Below are 7,558 nucleotides of genomic sequence, written 5' to 3'. Positions count from 1 at the left end.
CTTGGCTTTCATATTTCGGGTGTGTTTTCTTGGTACCTAATGTTATGTGGGAGATATGGTGCTTGAAATTGGAAGATTTGATGTGATTTTCAGGTATTTCACCAAAACTAGCAATTTTGGGAAAGCACTGCAACTCTGTAGTTTGGAGTAGAAAGACATGGTTACCAATTTTGAATTCGCCCGAATGTGTACTTTCCAAAAATATATGGTTTTGGGGGGTCAATGTATTTTTTTGTGTTTTTACCCCACAGAAAATGCAGTAAATGTGTTGAATTTTCAGTAGCTAAAGAGATCTCCTGGGCAATTTGTATGCACTAACTTCCTTATGGGGTCTCTAAATGCCAGATACATTGGTGATCCTATGCACAATGGGCATGAAACTGTTCAGCGGACCCTTGGCTTTCATATTTAGGGTGTGTTCTTTTGGTACCTAATGTTATGTGGGAGATAAGGTGATTGAAAGTGGAAGATTTGATGTGATTTTTAGGTATTTCATCAAAACTGGCAATTTTGGGAAAGAATTGCGACTCAGTAGTTTGGAGTAGAAAGACATGGGTACCAATTTTGAATTCGTCCGAATGTGTACTTTCCAAAAATATATGATTTTGGGGGGTCAATGTATTTTTTTGTGTTTTTACCCCACAGAAAATGCAGTAAATGTGTTGAATTTTGAGTAGCTAAAGAGATCTCCTGGGCAATTTGTATGTACTAACTTCCTTTTGGGGTCTCTAAATTCCAGATACATCGGTGATCCTATGCACAATGGGCATCAAACTGTTCAGTGGACCCCTGGCTTTCATATTTAGGGTGTGTTTTCTTCGTACCTAATGTTATGTGGGAGATAAGGTGCTTGAAAATTGAAGATTTGAGGTGATTTTTTAGAATTTTCATAATTTTTTATAGAAAATGCTAAATTCAGTAAAGCATTGCCGTTTGGTACTTAGGAGTTGGAAGACATAGTTACCCATTTCAGATTCGTCAGAATGTGTAGTTTTCTAAAATGTATGGTTTCCTGGGGTAAACCTAATATTCCAGGATTTTTGGCTTTGGAATGTAAAGTATGCCGTATTCTGCTGTAATGCTTTGAAAATTTAGTAATTTACTGCTGGGAGTTTTTGATTTATAGAAGTCAGAAATCTCAATAAAACTATACATATCAGGTATTGGCATGTTCGGAAGACATGAGGCTTTCCAAATCAGTTGAATTTTTGTCCATAAAATAAAATGTGTTTCTGGTATAAATCCTTATATCATGAAAAATAGCATTTTTTCTTTTTTTTTTTGTATTTCAAGCTCTAAATCTTGTTCCAGAAGTGGAAATACACAAAAACTCAGGTAGATTTGGAAAGCTCAGGTTCTCCTGAAAAAAACAATATATAGTTTGCCTACCTAAACTTAACCCTGCCCCCAGTAAAAGCCCCTACATTGAGAGAGCACAGAATGTTTACAAAACGTCTGGCACTGGGGGGAACTGAAATGACGAATTCGGCTGGCACTTAAAGGGTTAAACAAGCTCATATGTAAAGCCCTGCTTCATCTAAATAAACCATTTTCTTAAAAATATACTTTTTTAGTAGTATGTGCCATTGGGTAATCCTAAATATAAGTACAAAGGCCGCCCCCTGGGATCATAGGATTCACAGTGCACACAAACAAGCCAAGGCACACATACATGCTAGGCCCCATCAGCCAATGAATGGGCAGAGTTCTGTCTTTTACTCCCACACTACTTCCTGTTACAGTTAGAGTTGCATTATTTCCTGTCAGCTGTATATCACTCACTAGCCTGGCATTCCTGCAGCCCGTCTTTATATCACTCACTAGCCTGCCATTCCTGCAGCCCGACTATATATCACTCACTAGCCTGCCATTCCTGCAGCCCGACTATATATCACTCACTAGCCTGGCATTCCTGCAGCCCAACTATATATCACTCACTAGCCTGGCATTCCTGCTTCCCGTCTATATATCTCTCACTAGCCTGCCATTCCCGCTTCCCATCTATATATCACTCACTAGCCTGCCATTCCTGCAGCCCAACTATATATCACTCACTAGCCCGCCATTCCTGCAGCCCGTCTATATATCTCTCACTAGCCTGCCATTCCTGCTTCCCGTCTATATATCTCTCACTAGCCCGCCATTCCCGCTTCCCATCTATATATCACTCACTAGCCTGCCATTTCTGCAGCCCGTCTATATATCTCTCACTAGCCTGCCATTCCTGCTTCCCGTCTATATATCTCTCACTAGCCTGCCATTCCTGCTTCCCGTCTATATATCTCTCACTAGCCCGCCATTCCCGCTTCCCATCTATATATCACTCACTAGCCTGCCATTCCTGCAGCCCGTCTATATATCACTCACTAGCCCGCCATTCCTGCTTCCCATCTATATATCACTCACTAGCCTGCCATTCCTGCAGCCCGTCTATATATCACTCACTAGCCCGCCATTCCTGCAGCCCGTCTATATATCACTCACTAGCCCGCCATTCCTGCTTCCCATCTATATATCACTCACTAGCCCGCCATTCCTGCTTCCCATCTATATATCACTCACTAGCCTGCCATTCCTGCAGCCCGTCTATATATCACTCACTAGCCCGCCATTCCTGCTTCCCATCTATATATCACTCACTAGCCTGGCATTCCTGCTTCCCATCTATATATCACTCACTAGCCTGCCATTCCCGCTTCCCATCTATATATCACTCACTAGCCTGGCATTCCTGCTTCCCATCTATATATCACTCACTAGCCTGGCATTCCTGCAGCCCAACTATATATCACTCACTAGCCTGGCATTCCTGCTTCCCGTCTATATATCTCTCACTAGCCTGCCATTCCCGCTTCCCATCTATATATCACTCACTAGCCTGCCATTCCTGCAGCCCAACTATATATCACTCACTAGCCCGCCATTCCTGCAGCCCGTCTATATATCTCTCACTAGCCTGCCATTCCTGCTTCCCGTCTATATATCTCTCACTAGCCCGCCATTCCCGCTTCCCATCTATATATCACTCACTAGCCTGCCATTTCTGCAGCCCGTCTATATATCTCTCACTAGCCTGCCATTCCTGCTTCCCGTCTATATATCTCTCACTAGCCTGCCATTCCTGCTTCCCGTCTATATATCTCTCACTAGCCCGCCATTCCCGCTTCCCATCTATATATCACTCACTAGCCTGCCATTCCTGCAGCCCGTCTATATATCACTCACTAGCCCGCCATTCCTGCTTCCCATCTATATATCACTCACTAGCCTGGCATTCCTGCTTCCCATCTATATATCACTCACTAGCCCGCCATTCCCGCTTCCCATCTATATATCACTCACTAGCCCGCCATTCCCGCTTCCCATCTATATATCACTCACTAGCCTGCCATTCCCGCTTCCCATCTATATATCACTCACTAGCCCGGCATTCCCGCTTCCCGTCTATATATCTCTCACTAGCCCGCCATTCCCGCTTCCCATCTATATATCTCTCACTAGCCCGCCATTCCTGCAGCCCGTCTGTATATCTCTCACTAGCCTGGCATTCCTGCAGCCCGTCTATATATCACTCACTAGCCCGCCATTCCCGCTTCCCATCTATATATCTCTCACTAGCCTGGCATTCCTGCAGCCCGTCTATATATCACTCACTAGCCCGCCATTCCCGCTTCCCATCTATATATCACTCACTAGCTTGGCATTCCTGCTTCCCATCTATATATCACTCACTAGCCCGCCATTCCCGCTTCCCATCTATATATCACTCACTAGCCCGCCATTCCCGCTTCCCATCTATATATCACTCACTAGCCTGCCATTCCCGCTTCCCATCTATATATCACTCACTAGCCCGGCATTCCCGCTTCCCATCTATATATCTCTCACTAGCCCGCCATTCCTGCAGCCCGTCTGTATATCTCTCACTAGCCTGGCATTCCTGCAGCCCGTCTATATATCACTCACTAGCCCGCCATTCCCGCTTCCCATCTATATATCTCTCACTAGCCTGGCATTCCTGCAGCCCGTCTATATATCACTCACTAGCCCGCCATTCCTGCTTCCCATCTATATATCTCTCACTAGCCCGCCATTCCCGCTTCCCATCTATATATCTCTCACTAGCCCGCCATTCCTGCAGCCCGTCTGTATATCTCTCACTAGCCTGGCATTCCTGCAGCCCGTCTGTATATCACTCACTAGCCCGCCATTCCTGCAGCCCGTCTGTATATCACTCACTAGCCTGGCATTCCTGCAGCCCATCTATATATCTCTCACTAGCCTGGCATTCCTGCAGCCCATCTATATATCTCTCACTAGCCCGCCATTCCTGCAGCCCAACTATATATCACTCACTAGCCCGGCATTCCTGCAGCCCGTCTGTATATCTCTCACTAGCCTGGCATTCCTGCAGCCCGTCTGTATATCACTCACTAGCCCGCCATTCCCGCTTCCCATCTATATATCTCTCACTAGCCTGGCATTCCTGCAGCCCATCTATATATCTCTCACTAGCCCGCCATTCCTGCAGCCCAACTATATATCACTCACTAGCCCGGCATTCCTGCAGCCCGTCTGTATATCTCTCACTAGCCTGGCATTCCTGCAGCCCGTCTGTATATCACTCACTAGCCCGCCATTCCTGCTTCCCATCTATGTATCACTCACTAGCCCGGCATTCCTGCAGCCCGTCTGTATATCTCTCACTAGCCTGGCATTCCTGCAGCCAGTCTGTATATCACTCACTAGCCCGCCATTCCTGCAGCCCGTCTGTATATCACTCACTAGCCTGGCATTCCTGCAGCCCGTCTGTATATCACTCACTAGCCTGGCATTCCTGCAGCCCATCTATATATCTCTCACTAGCCCGCCATTCCTGCTTCCCATCTATATTTCACTCACTAGCCCGCCATTCCTGCTTCCCATCTATATTTCACTCACTAGCCCGCCATTCCCGCTTCCCATCTATATATCACTCACTAACCCTGTTCTGACACCTGCCTAAATATCCCGCCCTAGCCCTGGCACCGGATCATGTGACTAGGGGAGAGCGAGTGAGTGACAGCAGGACAGCCCCATCCCGCATTGCTCTGTCACACCCCTCATATCCAGAGCCCTTAGCAACCCGTGACGCAACCCTACACTTCCCCGCCCACAGTCACTACACCGCACCCCTCTACTGCGCATGAGCACACTAGCTACACGCCCCCTATTCTGACCGCCGTGGAGCAGCTGGGGTGTGTGCGCAGGCGCAGTGCTAGGCTGAAAGCAAGCGGCAGTGAGACTATAGAGGCAGTAGCGGGAGTAGCTGTGCGCGGCCGGAGTGTAGCGGTGAGTAACCCGCCCTTATGCTCCTTTTCCTCACGCCATAGTCTTTCTCTGTCTCCTTGCCTGTTGGTGGCGGAGCTCGTAGCAAATATGAGCCGGGCACCATCGCCAAGGTCAGGGAGCTAGAAATCCATGGATGTTGGGGCCCCAGTGTGAGGGGCGGGGGACTGCATAAATAAGGGATGCCCAGCCCGCAGCGTTACTCCCTGGGAGTTGCAGTTTAGCAACAGCTTGAGGGATGCAGCAGGTTGGACATCCCTGGTTTGTGCAATTCCCCCCCACCCCATACTGGGGCCCCAGCATTCTTCTATTGCTACATACTGATTCTAACAATTATTATACAGTATGATTTGTGCCTGTATGTACATTCCCTGCCTAAGGGCCCTCTGATCATGGGGGGCTACAGCAAATGCACCTTCTGCTCTATCCTACAACCAGCCCTGGGTATCAGCCATGTGCCCCCAGTATCAGTGGGGTATGCCCCCTTGCTCCATGTGCCCCCAGTATCAGTGGGGTATGCCCCCTTGCTCCATGTGCCCCCAGTATCAGTGGGGTATGCCCCCTTGCTCCATGTGCCCCCAGTATCAGTGGGGTATGCCCCCTTGCTCCATGTGCCCCCAGTATCAGTGGGGTATGCCCTCTTGCTCCATGTGCCCCCAGTATCAGTGGGGTATGCCCCCTTGCTCCATGTGCCCCCAGTATCAGTGGGGTATGCCCCCTTGCTCCATGTGCCCCCAGTATCAGTGGGGTATGCCCCCTTGCTCCATGTGCCCCCAGTATCCGTGGGGTATGCCCCCTTGCTCCATGTGCCCCCAGTATCAGTGGGGTATGCCCCCTTGCTCCATGTGCCCCCAGTATCAGTGGGGTATGCCCCCTTGCTCCGTGTGCCCCCAGTATCAGTGGGGTATGCCCCCTTGCTCCGTGTGCCCCCAGTATCAGTGGGGTATGCCCCCTTGCTCCGTGTGCCCCCAGTATCAGTGGGGTATGCCCCCTTGCTCCATGTGCCCCCAGTATCAGTGGGGTATGCCCCCTTGCTCCATGTGCCCCCAGTATCAGTGGGGTATGCCCCCTTGCTCCATGTGCCCCCAGTATCAGTGGGGTATGCCCCCTTGCTCCGTGTGCCCCCAGTATCAGTGGGGTATGTCCCCTTGCTCCATGTGCCCCCAGTATCAGGGGGGTATGCCCCCTTGCTCCATGTGCCCCCAGTATCAGGGGGGTATGCCCCCTTGCTCCATGTGCCCCCAGTATCAGTGGGGTATGCCCCTTTGCTCCATGTGCCCCCAGTATCAGTGGGGTATGCCCCCTGTATCAGCTCCATGTGCCCCCAGTATCAGTGGGGTATGCCCCTTTGCTACATGTGCCCCCAGTATCAGTGGGGTATGCCCCCTTGCTCCATGTGCCCCTTTATTGCCCACCTTTTATTCATCAGAGCTCTTACTTTAGTGTTGGGGAGAGAAGACATTTGCTTTGGGCCCCCAACATTGTGTAATTATTTTCAGTCTGTAAGGGCCATACTTGGCAGAATCCCGCTGACAGATTCCAGCATTGACTGGTAACTCCTCCATTATTGACCCCACCACCAGCTTATACACTGTCCTTGCTACTACTTTTTGACAACCAGATTGTAAGCTCTTGGGTCAGGACCTTCAATCTCCATTGTATTATCCAACATTCTTCAGATACTGGATGCCCTTGTGATGTGTAACTAAACGAACATGTCTGTATAGGGTGCATGCTGGGAGTTGTAGTACAGCAATAGCTGAAGAGCTAGCTCACTATATCAGTGTTCACAGTTGTTTATATTGGAATACTTTACGAATATGCATTGGCTGAAAGGTGTATGTTGAATGGTGCAGTAGTTAGAAATGGTTTTCTGGGTACCATTTACTTATCCTGGGGGCAGCATTAAAGGCAAAACACCCTCCCCAGTCCTTTTTAAGCTTTGTATTTATTTTCTTTCATTAAACCAGTTGGTAGGATTGTGGGAGTCCATACCTGCGCTCAAGCAACCTTGGGCAGCCTCCCCTAAATGGTAAATGGCGTTGGTAGTGCTATTTATAGGTTAGAAAGATAACAAATAGCAAGGCCACATTTTTATTTTCCAGAAACCGTGACAGCCCTATACGGTGTAGGTACAGAGGTACCCAGAGGATTTACATGGTTATACGTCATATCGTTGACAGCAGTGACAAGTGCCATCAATATATGTGTAGTTACCCTTTGTATAGTG

At 48.6% G+C, this 7,558-nt stretch overlaps 1 protein-coding gene across 1 annotated transcript in view; it reads left to right on the top strand.

The window, feature by feature from the left end:
• Positions 1 to 5,315: 5,315 nt before the first annotated feature.
• Positions 5,316 to 7,558, top strand: part of fam49a (family with sequence similarity 49 member A) — a gene marked incomplete at its 3' end in the record, with an annotated part of 51,177 nt that continues 48,934 nt past the window's right edge. Inside the window, 1 exon segment of the mRNA NM_001016838.2 lies at positions 5,316 to 5,331.

This window comes from Xenopus tropicalis, chromosome 5 (genome assembly GCF_000004195.4).
Source record: "Xenopus tropicalis strain Nigerian chromosome 5, UCB_Xtro_10.0, whole genome shotgun sequence".
In the NCBI taxonomy this organism is placed as follows: Eukaryota; Metazoa; Chordata; class Amphibia; order Anura; family Pipidae; genus Xenopus; species Xenopus tropicalis.
This window is presented reverse-complemented; position numbering and strand designations above follow the sequence as displayed.